Source organism: Pituophis catenifer, unplaced genomic scaffold (genome assembly GCF_029215685.1).
Source record: "Pituophis catenifer annectens isolate HBS135680 unplaced genomic scaffold, rPitCat1.0.hap2 SCAF_14, whole genome shotgun sequence".
Lineage (NCBI taxonomy): Eukaryota > Metazoa > Chordata > Lepidosauria > Squamata > Colubridae > Pituophis > Pituophis catenifer.
Window position 1 is genome coordinate 12,082,671 of NW_027256894.1, and position 26,499 is coordinate 12,109,169.

Here is a 26,499-nt window from a genome sequence, read left to right on the forward strand (position 1 = left end):
TTGCTTATATCAGATCATTTGATATCAACAAACGGTTTCTCACCAAACCAGTCAGATATCTCAAAAAAAAAGCTAACAGATGGAATACAAGGTCCTTATATAACACTTTTGCTATTGTCTATGACTATCAATAATCATATAGAATTCCAATGTACAGATTGGAGAAGAGCCCTCATAGCTTATTGCCATTATTCTGAGGCAACTTTATGAAGTTTTCCATGGACTAGATTTGGTCTGCACAATTTTTTTCAGATCTTATCAGTTCAGGAATTGCAGGCAGCGGAGTAAGAGATAACCTCACAACCAACTTAATGTTTGCTGCTGAGGAAATAGAAAGCTTCTTTCTATTTCTTTTTATCTCTTCCTTTTTTGCACGTTTATCTTCTATCTTCTCTCTCTCTTTGTTTCCTTTAGTCTATATCAGTTTGTGTTAGTTTTTATGCACTTCTTGAAACTTTATATATATATATATATGTATTATGTATTCAGTGGTGAAATCCAATTTTTTTTACTACTGGTTCTGTGGGCGTGGCTTGGTGGGCGTGGCAGGGGAAGGATACTACAAAATCGCCATTCCCTCCCCACTCTGGGGCCAGCCAGAGGTGGTATTTGCCGATTCTTTGAACTACTCAAAAATTCCACTATCGGTTCTCTGAACTGCTCAAAATTTCTGCTACCGGTTCTCCAGAACCTGTCAGAACCTGCTAGATTTCACCCCTGTATGTATTTTTTAATTTTTCCTTCTTACCCCTATGGGAGATAAGGGTTTTCTTCAAGCTCATGTCCTCCTCTTCCAGACATCTGGGCTTTTGAGGGTTCTGAATAGGATCTTAGTTTGGACATGTACAGTGTTCCTAGCACTGTAGTCTTCTGGATACAGAGAGCTCTGATGTTGTTCCTGGGATCTGTTGGAGCCCCTCTGCCACATTAAGAGTCATAGATACATCTCTCATTAGGTCTGCTGTTGTAATAGCATTCCATCCATTCCAGGTTCTCCAGTCTCATTCATGAATAGTTTGCTCCAGTAGCCTACTTATCATCAGATTGTCCTGGTTTCTCAACATCGGACACAAACCTTGTTAATCAAGGCAATGTCCAAGCCAGGATGATTCTCCTAGATCATAGGTAAAGGTAAAGGTTTCCCTCGCACATATGTGCTAATCGTTCCTGATTCTAGGGGGCAATGCTCATCTCCGTTTCAAAGCCGAAGAGCCAGCGCTGTCCGAATACGTCTCAGTGGTCATGTGGCCAGCATGACTAAATGCCAAAGGTGCACAGAATACTGTTACCTTCCCACCAAAGATGATCCTTATTTTTCTACTGGCACTTTTTACGTGCTTTCGGACTGCTCGGTTGGCAGAAGCTGGGACAAGTACGGGAGCTCACTCCGTTAAGCGGCACTAGGGATTTGAACCGCTGAACTGCTGACTTTTCCATTGACAAGCTCAGTGTCTTAGCCACTCAGCCACCATGTCCCTAGATCATATAACTCTTATATTTTCAGGTAGGCAGATGAAAGGTCCCATACTAATAAGGTTGGTACCAGCCAGGATTTGAATACCTGTCTCCCACACCAAAGGCTGTGTTCTAATCACTACACCAGGGCTGTCAAACTCCCGGCCCATGGGCCAGATGTGTCACATGGCCATGCCCACACCTGGTTTAGCGAAGCAGAAAAAAAGTCCCGATAGGTCACATGACGCAGCCATGATTATGTGAGTTTGACACTCCTGCACTACGCTATCTAACGGTTGGCAGGAGCTGAAGCAGATGATGAGAGCTCACCCTGTCGCATGGCACCTGGGTCTCAAACCTGGGCTGCCAACTTTCCAGCTGACAAGCCCAGCAAGCTCAACCACTGAGCCACTATGCTGCTCCATATGTGTATGTATGCATTTACAAGTGTGTGTATACCCTTTTAAAAGTTAGGATAATGTGATTAAAAATACTCTTAAGTAAGAAATGCTGAAGAAAGAAATGCTTCTTCATAAGTACCATATTTTTCAGAGTATAAGACACACCTTTTCCCCCAAAAAATGAGGATGAAAATCTGGCTGTGTCTTATATTCCGAATGTAGCCCCGCCTAGCTTCTCAAACGGAGGTTTCAGAGGCTGAAAAAAGCATCAGAAATGAAGTTTCAGAAAAGAAGCCCCCAAACAGAGCTTCAAAAAAAGAAGCCCCCAACAGAGCTTCAGAAAAGAAGCCCCCCAAACAGAGCTTCAGAGGCTTTTTTTCTGAAGCTCTGTTTCGGAGGTTTTCAGAGGCAGAAAAAAAAAAAAGAAGCAAGGTACAGAGCTCACAACCAAGGAACCTGTTGCTAAAATTCACCTCTGGGAACCTCTGGGAATACAGATTGGAGATATTCCGGGAGGCTGACCCACCTGCCAATCAGCTTTTTTCTTATTTTCCTCCCCAAAAACTAAAGTGTGTCTTATACTCCGGTGCATCTTATACTCCGAAAAAGACGGTAGTGATTTAGTAGAAATTGAGTGGGACAAAGGAGAATTTAAAAAAAAGCAATAGAATCACAATTGTCTGGACTCTCTTGAGTCACTCTTCCATCTAGTTGGCCTGCAAATACACCAAGTGCAACATCCTTTTTATTTTATTTTATTTTATTTTTTATTTTATTTTCAATTTATATACCGCCCTTCTCCCTGAGGACTCAGGGCGGTGTACAGCCAGAATTAAGAACATGAAATACAAATATTAAAAAACAATTAAAATATATATAAATTTGGCCCCAAAATTAAAAATCACAAACCAATTAAAACATTTAAAAATTTCTTCTTAAGCCAGCCCGGCTTACTGGAAAAAGTGGGTTTTAAGGGCACGGCGGAAGGCACTGAGGTCTTGGATTCTCCTTATCTCTGGGGACAACTGATTCCAGAGGGTAGGTGCCCCCACAGAGAAGGCCCTCCCCCTGGGGGTCACCAGCCTACATTGTTTGGCTGATGGCACCCTGAGGATCCTACCTCTTCATTGCCATCCCTGATGGTAAATTGTCCCCACAAACCCCGCCCGCCCCCCCTCGCCCAACTCTGTTTTTGACTTAATCATGGGGCAGTTTAAAGAAGATTTGAAGCGCTCTATCCAGATATAATAAGCAAGTTGCAATCACCCCGGTGGGCCCGCTGAGAAAAACGACAGCTCTTGAAAGCTCCAGAGGAAGACAAGAAGACGGCAATTCGTACCTAGAAGTGCCGGAGGAAAGTCTTGTATAACACAGCATGTTGGAATCTTAAAAGAGCTCGTCCAAAACTGCAGGGAGCAAATAGTTTTATTTTAAGGCTATGTTAAAGGCCACGGGAGGGTGTGTGTATGTGGCCATATATTCCTTGGGCTTTTGCACAATAAGCCATTTGCTAGATTGTGCACAGAAAGGCTGCTCTCTTGCAGTCATTAGGTACAAGGGAAAGCCACGAAGAATCAACTACATCCTCCTCCCCCACCTTTGCGTCTCCTAGAACATTAGCTGAGTTCAAAAGAACAACTGTTGGGTGCATCATTATGTCGCTGATCAAAGGGTAAAAGAGGACAAATGCTTATATTTCCCCTATCCGGCGAAATATCAAGTGCAGAAAAAAAATAATAACAATCTAAAAACCAGCCTCCCAAATTATCAGATCATTTTAAAAGGGAAGCCACACGAATGCTGTAACAGAAACAGGAAAGAAGTTTAACTGTATTAGCTGTATACCTAACTGCTCATATACACTAATGCAGTGATGGCTAATTTTTTTGCCGTTGCGTGCCAAAAGCGGGCGGAGCATGGGGGGGGTCGTGCGTGCGTGTGGCCACACCCATAATGCAATGCCTCCCACATGCCCTGCCCCCGCGCATGAGTATGTGACCCCTGTGCTCCTCTAACCCCGGCTAAGCACATGCAACCCCCACACGCTTCCCTGCCCGCCCGCCCCCCCCCCGTGCATGCATGCATGACCCCCTGCGCAGGGCTGAAATGCTACCGGTTCGGACCGGATCACCTAATCCGGTAGCGATGGAGGCGGGTGGTTCAGAGGACCGGTATCAAAAATCCCTGCCCCCCCACCCCATGCCCAGCTGAGCCGCACAATCATCAGAGACTTTTTTTTTTTTAACTTTTAAAAGCATTTTTTCTACAACCTCTTCGGCCGAAAAAATGCTTTTAAAAGTCTCTGATGATCGTGCGGCTCAGCTGGGATCCTCAAAGGCTTTTAAAAGAAAAAAAAACCCTTTTTTTCTTTTAAATGCCTCTGATGATCCAAGCTGAGTTGCCTGATCGGCAGAGGCTTTTAAAAAAACTCTGTGCCGATCAGGCAACTCAGCTGGGAGAGTCAGAGTCTTTTGAAAGCATTTTTTAACAACCTCTTTGCTGAAGAGGTTGTAGAAAAAATGGTTTTAAAAGTAAAAAAAAAAAAAAATTGGTTATGTCCACTCAGTCACATTACCCCTCTGACCAAGAACCAGTAGTAACAAATTTTAGATTTCACTACTGCCCCCGTGGCACATTTTGGACCTGGCAGGCCTCCCTGAAGTCTCCTGGGACCAAATATGGGCAGTGGGGAGTGCACTGAACCCCCCTGTGGTCCATTTTGGTGGAGTGGCGCACCACTCCCCCAGGCTCCCCCACCCCCACGCATGCACACGAGACCCCCTCCAAGCATCGTGCATGCGCACAAGACCCCCACGCATGAACACGCATCTCCCATATGCGCCCCGCCCCAGGAACCTGAAAATCAGTTGGCCGGCAGGAGGTACACATGCATGCATGGTAGAGCTGAGCTGGGCAATGGCTCAGGTGCCTGCAGAGAGGCCTTCACATGCCACCTGTAGTACGCGTGCCATAGGTTCGCCATCACGGCATTAGTGAATGGAATTGATGGTACAACAGAGAGCATCCAGGTTTAGCTAAGCGGAGGAATGGTGTCTACATTGGCAACCGATTCCAAAAACTCTTTCAAAGTTGCATGATGGAAAGCTTTAATTACTTTAGCGACTGCTGGGAGACAAACTCTCCCAGGCACAGTCTTTCCTGGAAACTCCAGGTTCCTTTTGCTATCCTTTTGCTTCAGAGGTAGAAGAAGGCCTAAGAGGATTCTTGACTAAGATTTGGTTGATGAAATAGAAGTAGCAGGAACGTTGGAGGAAAGGGGGTGGGTGTAATGCTGGAATTATTGGTCTTAAGAGAAACTGAAGTTGAATGTGGTGGAACAAGCATGCTAGATTTTTTTTTTTTTTTTTAGATGCAGCGTTTTATGGGAAAGCAATTTAAGATGAATGAGAAGTATTTTTAGCTGTGTTTAGGGAAAAAAAAAGGAGATTCCCAAAAGGGCAATTGCAAACAATTCCAATGATTAAAAAAATATAGAGAATAGGAGAAGAACTCAGTGTGGCTACCCAACACACGGAATAATTCTTGGAGACTGCCTGGGCAAGTCTCTGATGTTTTCTTGCAAGGTTTTCCAAAGGGTTTGCCACTGCCACCTTCCTAGGGTTGAGAGGAAATAACTGGCCAAAGTCCTCCAAAGTCATCCAGGTGGCTTTATGCCTAAGGCAACACTAGAACTCACAGTCTCCCGGTTTCTAGTCAACCAAACTGGCATGCCTCTCTCTGTCTCCCTCTCTCTGTCTCTCTCCCTCCCTCTGTCTCTTTCTGTCTCTCTCTCTGTCTCTCCCTCTGTGTCTCTATCTGTGTCTCTTTCTCTGTCTCTTTCTGTCTCTCTGTCTCTGTCTGTCTGTCTGTCTCTTTCTGTTTCTCTCTGTGTCTCTCTCTGTTTTTGTCTTTCTGACTCTCCCTCTGTGTCTCTCTCTGTGTCTCTCTCTGTCTCTCTCTCTCTGTCTCTCTCTGTGTGTGTCTCTCTCTGTCTCTTTCTGTCTCTCTGTCTCTCTGTCTGTCTCTGTCTGTCTCTGTGTCTCTCTGTGTGTGTCTCTCTGTGTCTCTTTCTGTCTCTCTGTCTCTCTCTGTCTGTCTCTCTCTGTCTCTGTCTCTGTCTCTGTCTCTCTGTCTCTCCCTCTGTCTCTCTCTCTCTCTCTCTGTCTCTCTCTGTATGTCTATTTGTCTGTCTCTCTGTGTCTCTCTATGTTTCTCTCTGCCTCTCTCTCTGCCTCTCTCTCTCTCCAGTATCATTAAAAGGAATATCAAGTCAATGGATATTCATATTTTATTGTTCTGTGTTATAGATAACTAAACTGTCAGCTAAAATAATCAAAAAGAAATGAATCTGGCATCAAATGCTGGTGAATCTTATTGTAGAAAAACTGGCTTCATTAAATATTTTTAAGTTAATGAACAAAAAAAGTCAACTGATTCTCCAGGAAAAAAGTTAGGTAATTTACAAGAATATCTGTGAAAATCATAGCATATATCAAACAGTACTTTAATTGTCCTAGCTTGCTAGAACAACCGAGTCTTGTTCTGGTAGCTTGTCAGGAAGAGGAGTCAGCTATGTGATGTGGCAGCAAAAAAAGTGAACTAGTATTTTTCTGGTATGTGATGTCACACTTAATTTAATGGCCATCTGGACGGCTCCATTCTCTTGTTCTCATTATTCAAGTTCCTCTGAGCATTGCGATGCTTGAATGACTACACAAGGTTCCTCTGCCTTGTGTAGAATAACAGAAAAAGATAAAGAGCAACTAAAGGTCAGAAGTATGTAGAGTAATAGAAGGCAAGCAGGAGGTTTAATTCCTAAAGGATCTATATTAGCAAGGAAGGTTAATTCTTCCGGAACCAGAGTGGTCCTTAGTGCCAGATGTAGGTGGCAACTTTCATAAACACAGTTCCATTTACAAGCTTTAAAGAGCAGGATTACCTTGGGTCTTTAGAAGAAGAATTTATTGGCACGTTTTGCATATACAAGAGGCTCAATTTGTTCCCTGTCATCCTCTGAAAAGAATAGAATAACAGAGTTGGAAGGGCCAACTCGAGATCTTCTAGTCCAACCCCTGCTCAGGGCAGGGAACCCTATACCTGTGATGGCGAACCTATGGCACGCGTGCCACAGTTGGCATGTGGAGCCATCTCTGCGGGCACGCGAGCCGTTGCCCTAGGTCAGTTCCACCGCATATGTGCGTCAGTGGTGGGTTCCGCCCAGTTCGGCCCGGTTCTCCCGAGCTGATAACGGTGATGATATGATATCACCGAACCGGTTCTGCCCCACCCCCCCCCACTCCCGCGCCCCCCCCGCCCCTGCGTTATTCTTACCTTTTATTTGGCCCCACCCCCAATCTTATATATATATATATATATATATAAATTTATTTACGGTCACAGACCAAAATGCAAGCATAGCTACAGAAAAACATAGGAAAAAGAACATTTGTCCCCACCCCCAATCTATTGCTGCCTCCTGAGTCCCAGCTGATGGCTAGAGGGAAAAAAAATGCTTAAACTCTTGCCGTGGGGCTTCAAAGGGCCGCCCTACAGCTGATCAGTGTTAAAAGAAAACAAATGAGTAGACCAGTGCCTGCAAAAATACATGAGTAGATCAGTGCCTGCAAAAAATAAATAGGTAGATCAGTACAGCTCTGCAAGCAGTTAAAAGCCTGGTAGAGCAGTACCTCTGCTAAATCCTAAAGAATTGTCACGTGAATATCAAGCCATACCCACAAAATAAGCCACACCCACAGAACAGGTAGTAAAAAAATTTAGAACCCACCCCTGATGTGCGTGCGCCTCCAGCCAGCCAGCTGATTTTCGGGTCTCTGCCGCACATGCAGGAGATGTGCATGCATGCGTGGGGTGGCGTGGGGGTCATGTGCACATGTGCAGGGGGTGGGGCGCAGGGGGGCATTGCATTATGGGTGTGGGCATGTACACATGTGCTATCGCAAGCACACTTTCAGCACCCAAGGAAAAAAAGGTCAGCCATCACTGCCCTATACTATTTCAGACAAATGGTTGTCCAATCTCTTCTTAAAAACTTACAGTGTTGGCTTATTCACAATTTCTGGAGGCAAGTTATTCCACTGGTTAATTGTTCTCACAGTCAGGAAATTTCTCCTTAGTTCTAGGTTGCTTCTCTCCTTGATTAGTTTCCACCCATTGCTTCTTGTCCTGCCCTCAGGTGCTTTGGAGAACAGCTTGACTCCCTCTTCTTTGTGGCAACCCCTGAGATTGATTGATTGATTGATTGATTGATTGATTGATTGATTGATTTGTTTATTGGTTCAATTTATATACCGCCCTTTTCTGGAGACTCAGGGCAGCTTACAATGCGTTAAGCAATAGCCTTCATACTTTTTTATATACCTGCTTAGTAGGGCTTTCGGCCCCCCCTAAACAGTGTTCTTTTTTATACAGTCAGCTTATTGCCCCCACAAACCGGGTCCTTATTTTACCTACCTCGAAAGGATGGAAGGCTGAGTCAACCTTGAGCCTGGTGAGATTTGAACTTGCAGTAATTGTAGGCAGCTGGTGTTACTTAACAGTGCTTTAGTCTGTTGCACCACCAAGGCTCTTTGGATATTGGATATTGAGATATTGGAAGACTGCTATCACATCACCCCTAGTCCTTCTTTTCATTAATTAAACCGTTCAATGAAAAGCTGAAACTGGCCAAGGTAGATACCATAAAGTGCTAGTGGTAGAATCTGTGTTCAAGACCTGCTCTTCCCAATTGTAACATTAATAGTAACAGAGTTGGAAGGGACTTTGGAGGTCATCTAGTCCACCCCACTGCTCACGCAGGAAACCTGTACTAGGGATTCGAACTGCCAAACTGCCACCCTTTCTGATCGACAAGCCACTGAGCCACCTAGTCAGACTTCCTGTGCTGTTTATAGCTCTTCCCCTGGTCCAGCGGCCGGATACTTTCTAATAAATCTTTGACCTTGATTGAGTTTTTGCAGACATGTTTTGCTTGGCACACGTCTATTGCTACAGATTGTGCCCTTGGAAGCTTCCTGCTTGGTGACGAGCCTCTCCTTTAAACTTCCTAATCATTTTGAGCTAGTTTATCCCAGGCTCTGTCTATAAGCATCCCTAGTAATGCCAAAGGTGAATTTAGCTTCCATTTATCTCTCCTACACATCAAAAGAAAACGATGCAACCTCGGAGGAAATCTTCCTGCCTTATAACCCATCTCATCCTATTTTCCACTGGGTTGATTTGCCATGTAATGAAAACTTTGTGTCCTGCCATTTAAAATATACCCTGACAATTGCTGCAAAACTTCCCTAGGGGAGTGTGGTGGCAAGGCCACTAAAAAGATTAGTCTATTGCCACCTGGCAGGCTGCAGATCTGGCTTCAGACGGGTGAAGACAAATCCTTTTCAAATGCCTAGGCAATGTTCTTCTTCTTTTTTTGCAGTAAACATTGGTACACATTATTTCCAGGCTCCCACTGCTTCTCCCGCCCCCCCTCCTTCTCTGCAAAGGAATGTTCGGAAATGAATTTTAAGTAGATGGCGTTTTATTATCTAGTGACGAACCCATCACCAACTGCCATATTTCATCTTGTTTTGTTTTTATTTTTTTAATGTGTTTGTGTTTGCAATTCCAGTCAGTGACCTTAAGAAAAATATTCATTCCTTCCTTCTTTGCCAAATGGAGGAGGAGGAGGAGGAGGGGAAAAAAATTCAGTGGGCTGCAAAACTGGATATAGTCCTTCCTGGAGAATCTTCCAGAATCTTAAGGTGATTAATTCCTCATCTCAGTTGATTAAACAGAAGAAATTGGGATTTATTTATTTTTTTGGGACTCTCAAATGACTAGTGCAAATGATCATGTTTTTTTCAACTTTATTAGTATATATATCTGCTTGTACTGATTTGTGTTACCGGTACAAGCACTGTTGTATTCCTCAGTATTGTTTTAAGTTTCCAAGTTCTTTTAGGAAAAGCCCTTGGCAAATAAATCCTACATCTTGATATGAAGTAATTAAAAGCATCAAATGTGCTTTTGTAATTGTCCAGTAAGAGAAGTTATCATATCTATGCAATGAGTGAGCATCCACCTCTGTTTGCATTGTATACCAAGGTAGAGGAAAGACTCCATGCAATACAGTAAATTGATCAATAATTGCTATTATTATTCTAACTGTGAGAGCTCATATAAGTTATGCTGCAAGCCTCTAAGTAGCCAGAACTGATTTGAACATAATTCACTTTTTGAAATGACAGTGGGAATTTGATATGAATTTGACCCTCTGAAAAGTCATAAGATTGTTCATTAGTTTCTGCTATTTCAGAGAACATTTATATTTCATTCTTCTTGGAATGATCCCAGATAATTAGATATAATGGAATGGACATGATATCAAAACTGATGGTATCAGAATCCAGTGAGGCCAATTGGGAGTACTTGATGAAGTCAAACAGAAGAAGCAGTTCATTTTGAACAGGCTGAAAGAAAAACAAAATTGATAATCTGATTGGCAATTTTGTATATGGAATATAGAAGGTTGCTATATCAATTTCATTTTGCTGGAATTGTATTTGTTTCTGTGATTGATTGATATGCTACTCATCTCACTGTAGAGACTCTGGATGGCTAACATCAGATTAAAAAAAATACAATGCAATAATAACTAAGAGAATATTTTGATGGGGCTAATTGAAAATGTTTATTCTTTTCTGTTATGGAACTGCTATATAATGTGAATTTTGCTAACGGCCTCCTGCAGTTGCAAAGAGAGGCTATGCCAAGATATCAGTGATGGGTTTCACATATTTTTACCACCAGTTTGCCGCATGCGTGCACGCTTGCTTTGCGCGCACGCTTGTTTTGCGCACATGCCTGTTTTGCGTGCACGCTTGCTTTGTGCACATGCTTGCTTTGTGCACATGCTTGCTTTACACAGATGCTTGCTTCATGTATGCACCTTTTGGACATGCACCCGGCATTCTGTGCATTCACTTTGCTCACGCGCATGCCTTCCACACAGGCGCCCGGCCTCAAAAATGTGGCTAAATAGGATGGCATAGCACCAGGGCAGGTGGGCAGTCCCACCCGTGATCTCCGCTACCAGTTCACCTGAACTGGTCCGAACCGGCTGAATACCGAACCGGCTTGAACTGTTCCGAACCGGCTGAATGCAAGATATACCAAAAGCCTCTTCCATTATGGAACTCAGATATTTCTAAGCACAACATTATAGGCAAATTTTTGTAAGATCTTTCATAGGCCAGACCGTTTCTTTTGGCTTCTTCTATCTCTCCTACTAAGAAATGTAAAATTGACAATATTGCTTACAGCAAGAGCTATGGCACTACTTACTGAGTAACAGCTTATGCTATTTTTAACCTCAGAGTTTAAGCCAAAAGGGAAGGTTAGGTAAGAAATCAAATTTTATTTTTAAGTGTGTCTTCAGGCTTTTTGGCATCTACCTAACATTGTAAATGATTCTTTTCCAAGAATGATTCTCTCAGAGGTTTTTTTTTAATGAAATATCTTCAGAAGAAAGGAATGGATCACAATGATGAACTATTTCCTTTAAAAAACAACAACAATCAACTATTATGATTCAAAAAGAGACAAAATACAAAATAGTGGAATTATTTGGGGGAGATCAAAAAGTGTGTGTGGGGGGGAGTTATAAAGTGCAAAGGAAGAAAAGTTAGAAAGTAACAAGGAAGAAAAAAGTTGACTCCGGACTTTCTTCAGTAAAGAAACAAATGTATAGTAGAGTAACTTCTTACTCTAATTTAAAACAAAAAAGCAGAAACGTCTTGTACAAAATATGCATTTTTAAACAATCAAAACTATGGAACAAGATAACCTCTCTCTCCAAAGTTTAAACATAAACAGAAAAGAATGTATAGATTACATGATAACAATAAAAATAACAGCTCTAATCATCAAATCGTAAAAAGTCAAAACTTCATGTTTATGTTTCTTGAGCAAGGAGTCCACAATCAGTCTCTAAGTAGAAACAAACCTAGATGGGCTTTTGACTTTCATCCGAGGGGTCAGTTTTGCCATCTCTGCCAATTCCACTAATACCACAATCCACTCTTTTAATTGTGGGAATTTGTCTACCTTTTCACCTGTGTGTATATAATTGTCTCGCTGTTGTTGTATATATAGAAACGAATTTATAGAAACAAAATCTCATGGTGTTTTTTGTTTTCCAGTCTATTTAGCTGTGACAGCTAAAACAAAAAAAGTTTCTGGTTAAAATTTTACTTCCATTTTTAATCTTTTCTGAATCAAACAATAGCAGCTGAATTATTCCCCCTACAAAACCAAAAGATAGATAGATAGATAGATAGATAAATAGATAGATAGATAGATAGATAGATAGATAGATAGATAGATAGATGATTGACAGATAGATAGATAGATAGATAGATAGATAGATAGATAGATAGATAGATAGATAGAATTCTTTATTGGCCAAGTGTGATTGGACACACAAGGAATTTGTCTTTGGTGCATATGCTCTCAGTGTACATAAAAAGAAAAGATACATTCATCAAGAATCATAAGGTACAACACTTAATTATAGTCATAGAGTACAAAGAAGCAATCAAATCATACTAGGAAACAATCAATATAAATCGTAAGGATACCAGCAACAAGGTTACAGTCATACAGTCATAAGTGGGGGAGATGGGTGATGGGAACGATGAGAAGACTAATAGTAATAGTAATGCAGACTTAGTGAATACTTTGATGGTGTTGAGGGAATTATTTGTTTAGCAGAGTGTTTGGGGAAAAAACTGTCCTTGTGTATAGTTGTTCTGGTGTGCAGTGCTCTGCAGCGTCGTTTTGAGGGTAGGAGTTGAAACAGTTTATGTCCAGGATGCGAGGGGTCTGTAGATATTTTCACAGCCCTCTTTTTGACTCGTGCAGTATACAGGTCCTCAATGGAGGGCAGGTTGGTAGCTATTGTTTTTTCTGCAGTTCTAATTATCCTCTGAAGTCTGTGTCTGTCTTGTTGGGTTGCAGAACCAAATCAGAGGTGCATATGAGAGACTCAACAATTCCTCTGTAGAACTGTATCAGCACTCCTTGAGCAGTTTGAGCTTTCTGAGTTGATGCAGAAAGAACATTCTTTGTTGTGCTTTTTTGATGACATTTTTGATGTTAGGTGTCCATTTTAGGTCTTGTGATATGGTAGAACCTAGAAATTTGAAGGTCTCTACTGTTGATACTGTGTTGTCTAGTATTGTAAGAGGTGGTAGTATGGGAGGATTTCTCCTAAAGTCTACCACCATTTCTACGGTTTTGAGTATGTTCAGTTCCAGATTGTTCCGGTCGCACCACGAGAATACCTCGTGAACACTATCTCGAAGAATACTAGAACAAAGATAGCTTTATTTTCTTTCTAACTGTCTCCCTGTAAACCAGTTAACTTTTCACTGTTACCAATAAGCTTGCAAGTTTCTTGTTCTTTTTTTTTTACAACCATCTCTCACTTTTTTATCTGTCTCGGTAGCAACCATTAAGTATGGGTTATGTGTATGTGTGCAGACAGGCATGGCTTAATTTTTTTCCCCCTTATCCAATATTAAGTTGCACCTGTACTGGCAATCTAGAGTTTGGAATGGTGCAGCTGCAAATAGGTCACAGGTGAACTTCCATCAGGAAGCATCATGTCCCCAAAACAAATACAAAATGCACTTGCTTTCTTAATAAACATGTTGTATCTTCTTTGTTGTCTTCTATAACTTGCCTTTTGCCTTACTAAATTACAGTATCTTATTTATTTTGATACTCTGTTCTTTCACATTATTGTTATTGCCACTTCACTTAGTTTTTTATTTCTCATCCATTCTTTTCTTTATAGTTTATATTACAGTGCTATGAACCATTCTTACGATTCTATGCTTTGTTTGACATTCTGTTTTTTTTTTTTTTAATCTCTTTCTGCTTTTTCATCTAGCATCCATTAACCATGTATTTATTCCATGGTTATGTTTACTGATTTATTTTGCATTGTGCTCTTTTCTCCCTTAAAATCCCTTGTCAACTGCTTCCAGCCACTGGATTGGTTTCTTCTCTGCTGTTTTTTTCCTTGCAAATGCAGGGCATTGGAAGATCTGCTGTTGCTGTTGCTATTCTTGCCATTAATTAAGGGATTGTCTTCAAGTTAGTCTTGATCAGGGGTGGGCTTTAAAAATTTTAGCAAGGGGTTTTCCTGCCCGGTTGCTGGATGGGCATGGCCATGGTGGGCGTGGCATAGTCCAGCGGTCACCAACTGGTGGTCCATGGACCACTGGTGGTCCGTGAGAAAATGTTGGTGATCCGCAGAAAAATTATTTGCATTTTTAATATTGCACTAAATCAGGAGTCCTCAAACTACGGCCCCTGGAATGGATACGTGCAATGAACGTTTGTGTTGCTGCAGAGAGTCTCCCCCTTCGAGGTCTTTTTGGGTGGGTTGGAAGGGGGGCAGAAATTCCAACTTGGGGTCTGCTTCAGCCTCCTGGTGTGGGGCTTTGGGCGAAGACTGGAGGGAAGTGCCGCTGGTGGCAAAGAGCTGGAGGGCCTCATTCCAGTGGGACTGCATCACGGCCTGGAACTGGCTAACTTTCTTAGCCCACTGAGCCTCCAGGCACCGGTACCTGGCCTTGCACTTCCGCAGGTCTTCATTCTGCTTGGAAAGCCTATGCTCCTAGTCCTCAGTGAGGTGCTTCTGCTGAGCCTCCTTCTCGGTCAGATCCAGTTTGAACTGAGCTGTTTTGCCAACTCTTTCTCATGGTGGTTGCTTAGCTTCAACAACTGCTTCCTGATGGGGACCTAAGGAGCCCGGGTGGAGAGGCGAGGCATTGGCCATGCCCACCCAGTCACATGACCACCTAGCTACGCCCACCCAGCAGTTCATTAGGCATATCATATTAGTGGTCCACAGGATTTAAAATTATGAATTTAGTGGTCCCTGAGGTCCGAAAGGTTGGTGACCCCTGACCTAGTCGGCCTCCTGCACCATGGCGGTGTGTGTATGTTTTTGCCCTCCCTGGACTCGGAGGCTTTTATCGAGCTTCCAGGAGGGCAAAAATGGCCTCCCTGGGCTCCGGAGGCCCTCTGGAGGCCAAAAACAGGCCCGTTTCCGGCCTTCATGAACTTTCAGTAGGCCCCCTTTTGCCCTCCCCGAGCCTCTGTTTGTGGGCCCTCTTCGGTTGTTTCTTGGTTCCTCTTTTGAGTCCCTCCGAGTCCTGCTTTCCTTCTGCTTTGTAATTGCAACAACCTCGGATTAGTTCTGTAAACAGGGAAAGATGGAGGGAAGAAAAGATTGCCACGTTTTCTTTCCAGCCTTCTTCCTTTCCCAGTTCAATCTGCTTGGGACTTTCAAGACTATATTTTGTATTTTGTTCCTGCTGCTCTTTGGTTCCCATCACATCCATTCATGCTTTTCTTCCCCACTGGAGCCTCTGAGCTTACACCTCTTGATATATTTTGCCATCACTTTCAAGCAGCTATCCTGAGTTCTGTTTTTAGGTCAGTCCTAGGCCTTATTGTAGGGCTCAATGGCTAAGACACTGAGCTTGTCGATCGAAAGGTCGGCAGTTCAGCAGTTCGAATCCCTAGCGTGCCGCCTAATGGGGTGAGCTCCTGTGACTTGTCCCAGCTTCTGCCAACCTAGCAGTTCGAAAGCACATAAAAAATGCAAGTAGAAAAATAGGGACCACCTTTGGTGGGAAGGGAACAGCGTTCCTTGCGCCTTTGGCGTTTAGTCATGCGGGCCACATGTCCATGGAGACGTCTTCGGACAACACTGGCTCTTCGGCTTTGAAACGGAGATGAGCACCGCCCCCTAGAGTCGGGAATAACTAGCACATATATGCGGGGGGAACCTTTACCTTTACCTTTAGGCCTTATTGTAGGTCTTTCTTACTCCTCTTTTCATAAAATCTGGAATTGGGAAATCCTTGTTTTTATTTCTGTTCTCCTTCCTATAACTCTTTCATTTAGGATAAGCATTCTGGTCTCTATTTTTTCCAGCATGCCCCGCCCCCCACCCCCCTTTCCCAAAACGAATAGTGCTCAGCCACATTGGTAGAAATGTTATTGATTTGGTTTCTAGTCAAACTTTCTCACTAATCAAAACACCAGCGCTTACTCCGTTTCTTCCTTGTTCATGTTTATTGCATTTTATGTATAATTCAAATTCCCTTGATTTATTAGCATCTTTAGTTTAATTTCCCCGAAGGGCATTCTAAACATACTTTGGTTCTTCGTTGATAAATAAAATGTTTTTTTTTTTTTTTTACAGCATGCCTGTGGACTTTGGAGTTATCAGAATCTGTTTAAAACACTAAAAGTTCAATGCCACACGATATTGCACATTTGCTTAATTTTAAAAGATATACAGTAACATTAATGGATCTATGCAAATAAGTGAGTCTTGTTAAGGTTTTCTTCTGCCTATGGGTATTGCTCCTAAACTTGCAGGTAAGGCTAAATCATTCCATTGCAAGGTGCAAAAGTCAGCATCATTCATATGCCAGAACCCGGCATTAAATTTGCCCCCAATGATTACCTCTCGGAAGGAGCCATATTTGGCTTGACCCCTTGACCAATATGCAGTGATGTGACATTACTATATATAAAACAGGGCTAGCCATGTCAATTATTGAATGGCTGGAAGGCTCCCGACCACAACCACTCAAAGGTCAAAATAAAGAGATGGGAAATGATAAATGCTCATGGAAATGATTGGAGACTATGGACCTCAAACCTTTCTTGCCAGGAGTGAAGCCCATACTGAGAAATAATCCTGAGTTGGGAGTTAAAGGTTATCTGTGCTCTTTATCAACATTCTTTTGGTACTTCTCCAAAGTTCTTAGATGTTTCCCCCTTGAACTTCCCTGCTGGAGAAATTACTCTTATTTAAGGATTCCTTAAGGACTTGAAATGGTCTCTATCTGTATGGAAACTTCAAAATAAAACATTTTAGATCTTCAAGGAACCCTCAAATGTGTAGTTAGTATTACTTTAAGCCTCTCTTTCAGTTGCTACTCTAGGTCCTAATATTGATGATATTAAGGTATAGGACTGGGATCAGGGAGACCCAAGATTCAACTGGGTTCTCAGTCACAGATTCACTACATAATTTGGGCCATTCAGTCTTCCTTGGCTCATTCCAATGTAAGAGAGGATTCTCATGCTGATAATATGGCTAGTAAATGTTATGTGAACATAACTCAGTTGTAGACTGGCCCAATTTCTCAAAAGAGATTAGCATCCTTCCTCTTGCACCAAAACCCTGTTAAAAAGAAAGCCAGCATACATTGTCTTTCAACTGCCCATATTCCAATTTAGAAGCAGTTGTCAGAATTCCTCTTAGAATAGAATAGAATAACAGAGTTGGAAGGATTGGAGGTCTTCTAGTCCAACCCCTTGCCTAGGCAGGAAACCCTACACCACTTCAGATAAATAGTTATGAATTCTTGATTTCTTACTTCCGTCTAATACATTTTATTCTTAAGAACTCAGAGATATTTGAGTATTTTTTGGCTATTTTCCGCTCCTGATTATTCCTAGGAAGATCTGGCACTTACAGTATTGTCCCATCCTAGGATTCACAGGACAAAAATAGTAATTCAGAGTTAAACTCCACCCAGGACATTTACAAGCAAAAAGCATGGCTGAAAATCCATCTAAATCCCCAAGGGCTAATGCCACGTTCTGGGAATGGAATAGGAAAGCATGACAAAGGTCTAGCAGAGGTCAAAGAATGTGCATATTCATAGCAAACATAGTTTTAAGGCCCAGAGCACTCAAAATTAGATTGTCACAGATGTTGCTCCATCATTAAAGATCTCTCCAGCACCGGTTTATATACTAGAAGTGTCTGGCCTCATGAGCAGCAGCTTATTATCTAGATTATTACCATAATAAATCCATCTGGAAACCAAGCTCTATGAAAACAGTTAAAGGAACAGTTTAGCCTACAGAAGAGATGACTAAAGGGAGAGAAGAGAGTAGTCTTAAAATATCTGAAGGTTTTTATGACACAGAAGTGGGAGTGCACTCATCCTCTTATTGCCCCAGAGGGCAGGACAAGAGCCAACGGGTCAAAACTGCAAGCAGGCTAGACCTCAGGGAGAACTTCCTGACTGCATGAACAGCCAGCCGGTGGAACAGGCTGTAATATGAAATGATGAGTCCTCAGTGGAGATCTTTGAGAGGAGGCTGAACGGTTATTTGTCAGAGATGCTGTAATGGAGACTACGACCAGCAGGGGATTTGACTAACTACCTGAAAAGTCCCTTCCAACTCTGTAGTACTATGATCTTGCGGCTGTAAACACAGCCCATGTTCAGAGTGTAAAAATTTCCCAGAAGGACAATGTCCAAAAGAAATAAACGGATTGAGAAGTCAGAAAGCAATGCAAACACCAGGGAAGGGGTTTTTTTTTTTGAGCTAGAGTTCTAATTAAAGTGGGGGACACAAGAGATCTTCATCAATTTTTCCAGCAGGGTGTGTGGTACTCAAGTCAGACTTGGTTTCCTTCCTCAAGTAGCCTTCCCTAAACACTCCTACTTAGTATCTTGTGTGCTCCTGTGCTTTCTTCTCTTGATTTCTGAGGCAGTAATGTACTCAAGTTCTGGATGGAGAAGACACTTGACATGGAATGTGCTGGGTCCAGGGCAAAGGTGCGTTTCAGCAGGTTCTGACCAGTTCTGGAGAACCGGTAGCGGAAATTTTGAGTAGTTCGGAGAACCAGTAGTAAAAATTTTGACTGGCCCCACCCCCATCTATTCTCTGCCTCCCAAGTCCCAGCTGATTGGGAGGAAATGGGGATTTTGCAATAACCTTCCCCTGGATTGGGGAGGGAATGGAGATTTTACAATATCCTTCCCCTGCCACGCCCACCAAGCCACGCCCACCAAGCCATGCAATGCCCACCAAGCCACACCCACAGAACCTGTAGTAAAATTTTTTGAAACCCATCACTGGTCCAGGGCAAAGCATGTAGGGCGTACTACTGGCTCACCATAGCTGCTAGAGTACAAGATCCTGAGCTGAACATCTCAGATGAGGAGGAGGACTTTTGAGACAAGACCCTGACATGACATTTCCCCCTATGGCTGTAGCTTCTCTGAGCTGAGGGGGCGGGGGGAATGAAATGCTCTACTTAAATAAAAATGTCAAAGATGTCAAACTAAACTCGGCTGGCTGTTTTGATCCAGTGGGGCGTGGCTTCTGTGCATGTGCGACACTCTTTGAAGCATCCTCTTTTAGCCTTCCAGAAAGAAGCAAAGAGGCTAGTTCAGAGAGGACCATTTCAATTCCACACTTAGCTTCAAAAGGGTACTTAGGTCAAATCTTTGGTCAAATTGAAGTCCCCTAGAGAAAGCTCGCAGAGTCATTATACAATTGCAACTATTCTTCAGGAAGCAATTTCATCCACAAACAACTCTGAAAAGGATATGAGGCTGAGACTAACCCAATGTCCTTTATGGTCAATTGGGCCCTCACACTTAAGTCTTTCAGCCCTAATCCAACACCTTAACTATTCCACCAGTTCTGCTATTCCTCTCAGCTAGATCTGTATTCAGTGGTGAAATCCCAATTTTTTTACTACCGGTTCTGTGGGCATGGCTTGGTGGGCGTGGCTTGGTGGATGTGGCAGAGGAAGGATACTGCAAAATCTCCATTCCCTCCCCACTCCAGGGGAAGGATACTGCAAAATCTCCATTCCCTCCCCACTCCAGGGGAAGGATACTGCAAAATCTCCATTCCCTCCCCACTCCAGGGGAAGGATACTGCAAAATCCCCATTCTCTCCCCACTCCTGGGGGAAAGATATTACAAAGTCTCCATTCCCTCCCCACTCTGGGGCCAGCCAGAGGTGGTATTTGCCGGTTCTCCGAACTACTCAAAATTTCCGCTACCGGTTCTCCAGAACCTGTCAGAACCTGCTGGATTTCACCCCTGTATGTATTTCATCATCATTTTTGAAGACAAAACCACAGAATCTATTTCAGAAAATTCAGCATGATACAGTCGGATGATATGTTCATAAAAAAGATGACAATTTGGATGGGCTTTCATCTGTCTGGTTTTGGAGTACTTCTTTACTTTCCTTTTCTCCAAGTAGTAATGTTTCTGCTATATTTTATGCAAACTTCTCCAATTTGTAATGCAAACGAGACAAGTTGCTTCCAACAACTCGTAATGGATGGGTGATGAATGAATTGCTCTTCCACTTTTTGAAAAGATTGTTTTTCTCCTGCTGTGTTATAATTTTATTGATGAGAATAAGTATCTGAACTTTGGTGGGTATCTTCCTCCAGTGATGAAATGATGGATTCTTTTTTTCTTTATTTTTCCCCTAAAAATACAATTCTGTCTTTATAGCTGTCTTTAGAACGTAACAGTAGAAAAACCTACTTGAAGACAGTATATTAGCAACCATCATTACTTCCCCAAATTTTTTCCCCCCACATAATTTCAGAATTTTACTACATCGTTAAGTTATGCGATTTTCAGGAATGGAAGAAGGCTCTTTACAATGATATTATCTCTATATTCATCCACAGACACACATACATGTAGGTATCTGTGAGCTGATGATTACATCTATGCAGCTTTCTTTACGGTGATACAAAAAAAGGTTTTCCCTACTTTTTTTGAGATAGTAAAGGTAAAGGTTCCCCTCACACATATGTGCTAGTCATTCCCAAATCTAGGGGGTGCTGCTCATCTCCGTTTCAAAGCTGGGACAAGTAATGGGAGCTCACCCCGTTACGCGGCACTAGGGATTTGAACCGCTGAACTGCCAACCTTTCGATTGACAAGCTCAGCATCTTAGCCACTAAGCCACCGTGTCCCTGGTTTCTTTGTTTGTTGTTGTTGTTGTTGTTTTTGAGATACTGTTGTGTAACTTCACAGTTTTCCCATAGTCTTGGATCTCCTCTCCATGAACTATTCAAGATTGATCTTGTGTACAGCTTCTAGTATCTCCCACTCAATGGAGACATGCAAACATTATTAAAACATGTGTTTTAGAAGAAATTGTGTTCCTTCTGGCTGACAAGGGAAGGATGTAGAGATCCCCAGAAAGTCATTCATGTTCTGCACTATTGCTGTGGCTGGGCCGTGACTGTATAGGGTTTCTATCATCACGTTTGCAAGCACTCCTGGGCCATTGAAAACATGATCTCAGCAGTATGTGTAACTAAACATCTTTTCAGAACTTTAATTAATTCCTCCATAGGGGGTAACACCTAACCCTTTTTCGTGTAGAAGCTAATAGACGTATGATAGTAGGATGAACATCAGTTTGGATGGCATGAAGACAGGGAAGATAAGTAGTTTAAAGGTAAAGGTAAAGGTTCCCCTTGCACATATGGGCTAGTCGTTCCCGGCTCTAGGAGGCGGTGCTCATCTCCATTTCAAAGCCAAAGAGCCAGCGCTGTCCGAAGACGTCTCCGTGGTCATGTGGCCAACATGACTAGACACCAAAGGCGCACAGAATGCTGTTATCTTCCCACCAAAGATGGTCCCTATTTTTCTACTTGCATTTTTACGTGCTTTCAAACTGCTAGGTTGGCAGAAGCTAGGACAAGTAACGGGAGCTCACCCCGTTATGCGGCACTAGGGATTCGAACCACTGAACTGCCGACCTTTCGATTGACAAGCTCAGCATCTTAGCCTCTGAGCCACTGCTTCCCTCCTATAAGTAGTTTATATATATATATATTTATTAAATTTTTATACCGCCCTTCTGCTGGACTCAGGGCGGTGAACAGCCAAGAATAAAAACATCACATACAAAATTTAAAATTTTTAAAAGAATGAAACAAATTTTGGCCCAAATAAATTTAAAACACCTGAACTAAAATCAATTTACAGTTAAAAATATCTAAGGGGGGGATTACGCCAGCCCAGCTTGATGAAATAAAAAAGTTTTAAGGGCACGGCAAAAAGCACAGAGATCTGGTATCCTACGTATCTCCGGGGCAGGTCGTTCCAGAGGGCAGGAGCTGCCACAGAGAAGGCCCTCCCCCTGGGGGTCGCCAGCCGACATTGTCTGGCCGACGGCACCCTGAGGAGTCCCTCTCTGTGGGAGCGTACTGGCCGGGGGGAGGCTATCGGTTTGGATGAAATACTTTCAAGAAATTCCAATGTTGCAGGCTAAACCAGGAAGGTCAAAATATATCCCACAAGAAGGGGATTGTAGGCGATTTCTGTACTGCAGCCAAGAACAAAATATTTTCATTACGAGTTGAGCTTGTCTTCATATCTTGTAAATCTCGATATATTCTACTTTTTCTATATCTATTCTGGACAGTTTGTTCATTCCGAGATGCTGTTCTATGAACATAAAGAAGAATTTTATCATCAGTGTTCTTGCATCTATTTCGTTACAAGGTGACCAAGAGGCCACAGCAAATGTCGCTTTCCTTTGGACTGGGAATTATGGGAAGCAACAGAAGCTTTAGGATGATAGCAAAATGTGCAACAGAATACAATACTATTTGAATTAGTTCAGCCTCCACCAATTACACCAAGAAAGGAAGTCCAAAAAACAAGGGGGGAAAAAAACTTCTGTGAAATTGCAAAACTTTTTTTTTTTTTTTTTTTGCCCAGAATTAGCTTCATTTTTAGATTCTCTGGAGCTGGCTCCTTTTTACTGTACATTGGAATTGTCCAAATAACCATTGTAATGGTTTTCCCCCCTGTCTCTTGAACAACCATTTGGCTTAGTTCCAATTTCTCTCTGGCTAATTTGATGTGTGAGAGATGCTATTTATATCTATTTCTATTGTTCTTTTCCTTGAGTCATCACCTATTTAATTTTTGGGCAGAATGGATTTGTCTTATCTTGCTCCTTCTTCATGACATTCTTTTCTCCCTTCAAGCAATATTGTTAAATTTTCATCTTTGCAGCCTCAAGCAAACATCTGCTTGACTTGATGTTGGAAACCGTTATCAGATTAGTTCCCAGGGCTCCATTGTGCTGGAAGAATTTACCCTTTAATGTCATAAAAAGATATATGGGGTGGGTGGACTGGGAAGTGGGATAACTAACCGTTGATCTAAATTATCCCCAACCCCAAAACAAGGAGAATAAGTTGTACTCCCAGAAGAGAAGGCTTTGGCAAATACTTATCTGATTTCATAAGGCAGTGGCCTGCAACCTTAAACACTCAAAGAGCCATTTGGTCCCATTTCCTACAGAAAAGAAAACACCGGGAGCCACAAAATCCTTCCCGTGCCTGACTATTTCTTGAGCGGCCACAAAACTAGCATATGTAGTTTTCTTTCCTTGGATTTATCCATGGTTGGCCTACCGGGGGTTGAAAATCTCAATAAATTGTATGCTGGTGGGTGTTGCACATTGATGGTTGTGACGCATATTTTGAGTGACAGGGAGCCACAGCAGAGGGGTGAAAGAGCCACATGTGGCTCCAGAGCTGCAGGTTGCTGACCCCTGTCATAGCGGGACTTGACTTTGGAACATTTCCATTCTTTCTTCTTTTATGATATGGATACTATACTGTATTACAAGTTTCTGTTATTTGTGGTTGGCTCTTTGACACTGATTGACTCAGCTGCTTGGCATTATAAGAGGTGAGAGGTGAAATTTGTTTTAGAATAGAATAGAATAGAATAGAATAGAATAGAATAGAATAGAATAGAATAGAATAGAATAGAATAGAATAGAATAGAATAGAATAGAATAGAATAGAATAGAATAGAATTCTTTATTGGCCAAGTGTAATTGGACAGACAAGGAATTTGTCTTGGTGCATATGCTCTCACTGTACATACAGAAAAGATATGTTCATCAAGAATCATAAGGTACAATACTTAATGATAGTCATAGGGTACAAATAAGCAATCAGAAAAACAATATCAGTATAAATCATAAGGATACAAGCAACAAGTTACAGTCATACAGTCATAAGTGGGAGGAGATAGGTGATAGGAACGATGAGAAGATTAATAGTAATGCAGACTTGGTGGGTGTGGCTTGGTGGGCATGGCAGGGGAAGGATATTGCAAAATCTCCATTCCCACCCCACTCTGGGGCCAGCCAGAGGTGATATTTGCCAATTCTCCAAGCTACTCAAAATTTCCACTACCGGTTCTCTGAATTGCTCAAAATTTCCGCTCCAGAGCCTGTCAGAATCTGCTGGATTTCACCCCTATTTTGCACTGAGGTTATTAGAGGAACTTTTTTTTTTATAGTGCCATAGGTGTTTTGGGGAGGACAAAGATAGGGCAAATAATGAAACACTGTGTTCAGAGTTCAAACTATATGAAATACATGTTTGTTTCCCATTAAAAAGACTGTGTATGTAAGGCCAGAATTTACATCACAGTGTTGCAACACACTTTTTTACACATCACATTATGTTGCCCAAAAGAAACAAAAACCCAGTGTGCAATCATCCTTAAAATCTTATTTTGCTTGTGAATTGTATGATGAAGGGTGAATTTATATGTTTTGATTCATTTTTGCTTTGCCTGCTTCCAAAGCATTAATTTGTTTCATCCGCTTTCCATATTGATGCCCAAACTATTTTAAAAAAGCCTATGCAAGCATTTCACCTGTATATTATGCACATTTAAATAATAAATATTTACTAATAGCTGCTTGTATGTGTTGTAGATACCAATTTATCTACCGCATGTATTTTTATGTGCATCCTCCTCCTTAAAAATAATCTAACCCATGAAATTCAGGTGTGGAAAATCATCTGGGACAGAACTGTAAAATCTGAAATGGAATATATTTAGATTTGGGAAAGAAGCATTTCAGAGTTATTTCAGAAGGAAATGAACTGATTTTATTCCAAAAGTATTTTAGCATTTTCTGTTTTCTCTCAAGTAATTTTTTTATTGTTTTTTCCAAAGTATTTATTTTATTTTATTTTTCAAAAATGTGGTAAAATTACACCTTAAAAGATACTATTTTGCAAATGAGAATTATAGATACTGTTCAAAAGAAAGCTTTAACTAATTCTTGTCTTTAAGAATTTCATGGATACTTAGCAACAAATGAATATTCTTCAACAAATAGCAGTTCCTTGGGATTGGGTGTTTAATCTCATTTTATTGCTAATCTTATTGAAAAATAATTGCCTCCCTTTTCTTATTGATACCATGGTGAGATATGCTATAAAACTATTTTGATAAAGATAAAACAAGGTATGTGTTATTAATAAGAAGAATAAAGGGATTTGGATACTTTCCATTGGGAGAATCTGTTCATTGGAAATGGCTTGGATCCTAATAGTTTTCCCGCTGGCTAAAAGGGACACTTAAATCCTACTGCTGTCACCAGCTCCTTTAAAACTGTAATTTATAGAACAGAATAGAATAACAGAGTTGGAAGGGACCTTGAAGGTCTTCTAGTACAACCCCCTGCTTAGGCAGGAAACCCTACACCACTTCAGACAAATGGTTATCCAACATCTTCTTAAAACTAAAAATAGCAGGAACTGGGCATAGCTAGTTTAATGAAAAGAAGACCTAGGGGAGACATGATAGCAGTGTTCCAATATCTCAGATGTTGCCACAATTAAGAGGGAGTCAAGCTATTCTCCAAAGCACCTGAGGGCAATAGAAGAAGCATTGGGTGGAAAATAATCAAGGAGAGAAGCAATTTAGAACTAAGGAGAAATTTCCTGACAGAGATAAAACAATTAATCAGTGGGACAACTTGCCTGTAGAAGTTGTGAATGCTCTATCACTGGAAGTTTTTAAGAAGATGTTGGATAACCATTTGTCTGAAGTGGTGTAGGGTTTCCTGCCTAAACAGGGGCTCGGACTATAAGACCTCCAAGGTCCCTTCCAGCTCTGTTATTCTATTTCTATTTCTATAACACAGACACTGCCATGATGTGGAGACATAATGTATGAAGGTACTTGATTCATGCCACTTGCATGCTAGTATAGTGATAGATGTGGCCTTCATTTGACCCTTTGAGCCTTGCTCAGCGGCCTTTAGCTGGCCATCTCTGATTAGATTTTCAGGAATGCCCTTTCTCATCTCTCTCTGTCCCTTTCTCTTTCCCCCTACCTTCTTCCTCCTCCAGAGAACCTAGAAAAACCTCACACCTCTCTTCAGACAAGCACCAGTTAGATTATTAAGGATTGAAGCGGAATTTCTTTTTAAGTCCACCCTTACTCCTTGCTAGCTTGAGAGAATCACGTTTGGTAAGAACATTTTACAGTTCTCTAACTTATTATCCATCGTTTTCTCTCTCTCTCTCTGTATGTGTGTTGTCTCTGTCGTTTAATAAAGGGGAGGTGTTGTGAAGAGAGAGGAAATGAGGAAGGGAGGGTTTTTGATTCTGACCCAGGTTAAGTAATAATTGCAAGGAATTGTTTTGATATTATGTTAATGCATGTTAATGCATTATCCCCAATTTAAAGTTAATCACTAAAATTATCCTTGTGGTTCTGGAGGAAGGGAGCCATTCTGTAATGAAATAAGATTTGCTGAGGTGTGGCTAATATGGAAATTGAAGTCCCTAAGTGTTTTGAGTTAACTCTCAGCTTGCTACCGCATTTTCATTACAGTCGTAACTAACTTTAAGTTTCAGAATCAGAAACCCCCTCTGCTGTGATTTAAGGATATACAAAAATAAATCTGGATATTTTTT

At 41.7% G+C, this 26,499-nt stretch overlaps 1 protein-coding gene across 1 annotated transcript in view; it reads left to right on the plus strand.

The window, feature by feature from the left end:
• AGBL1 (AGBL carboxypeptidase 1) overlaps nucleotides 1–25,968 on the plus strand; it is a 680,934-nt gene extending 654,966 nt beyond the window's left edge. Inside the window, exon 24 of the transcript XR_011601025.1 lies at nucleotides 25,930–25,968. The gene's annotated coding sequence lies outside the window, so the exon portion shown is untranslated. The remainder of the gene's footprint in view (nucleotides 1–25,929) is intronic.
• The last annotated feature ends 531 nt before the right edge of the window (nucleotides 25,969–26,499 follow it).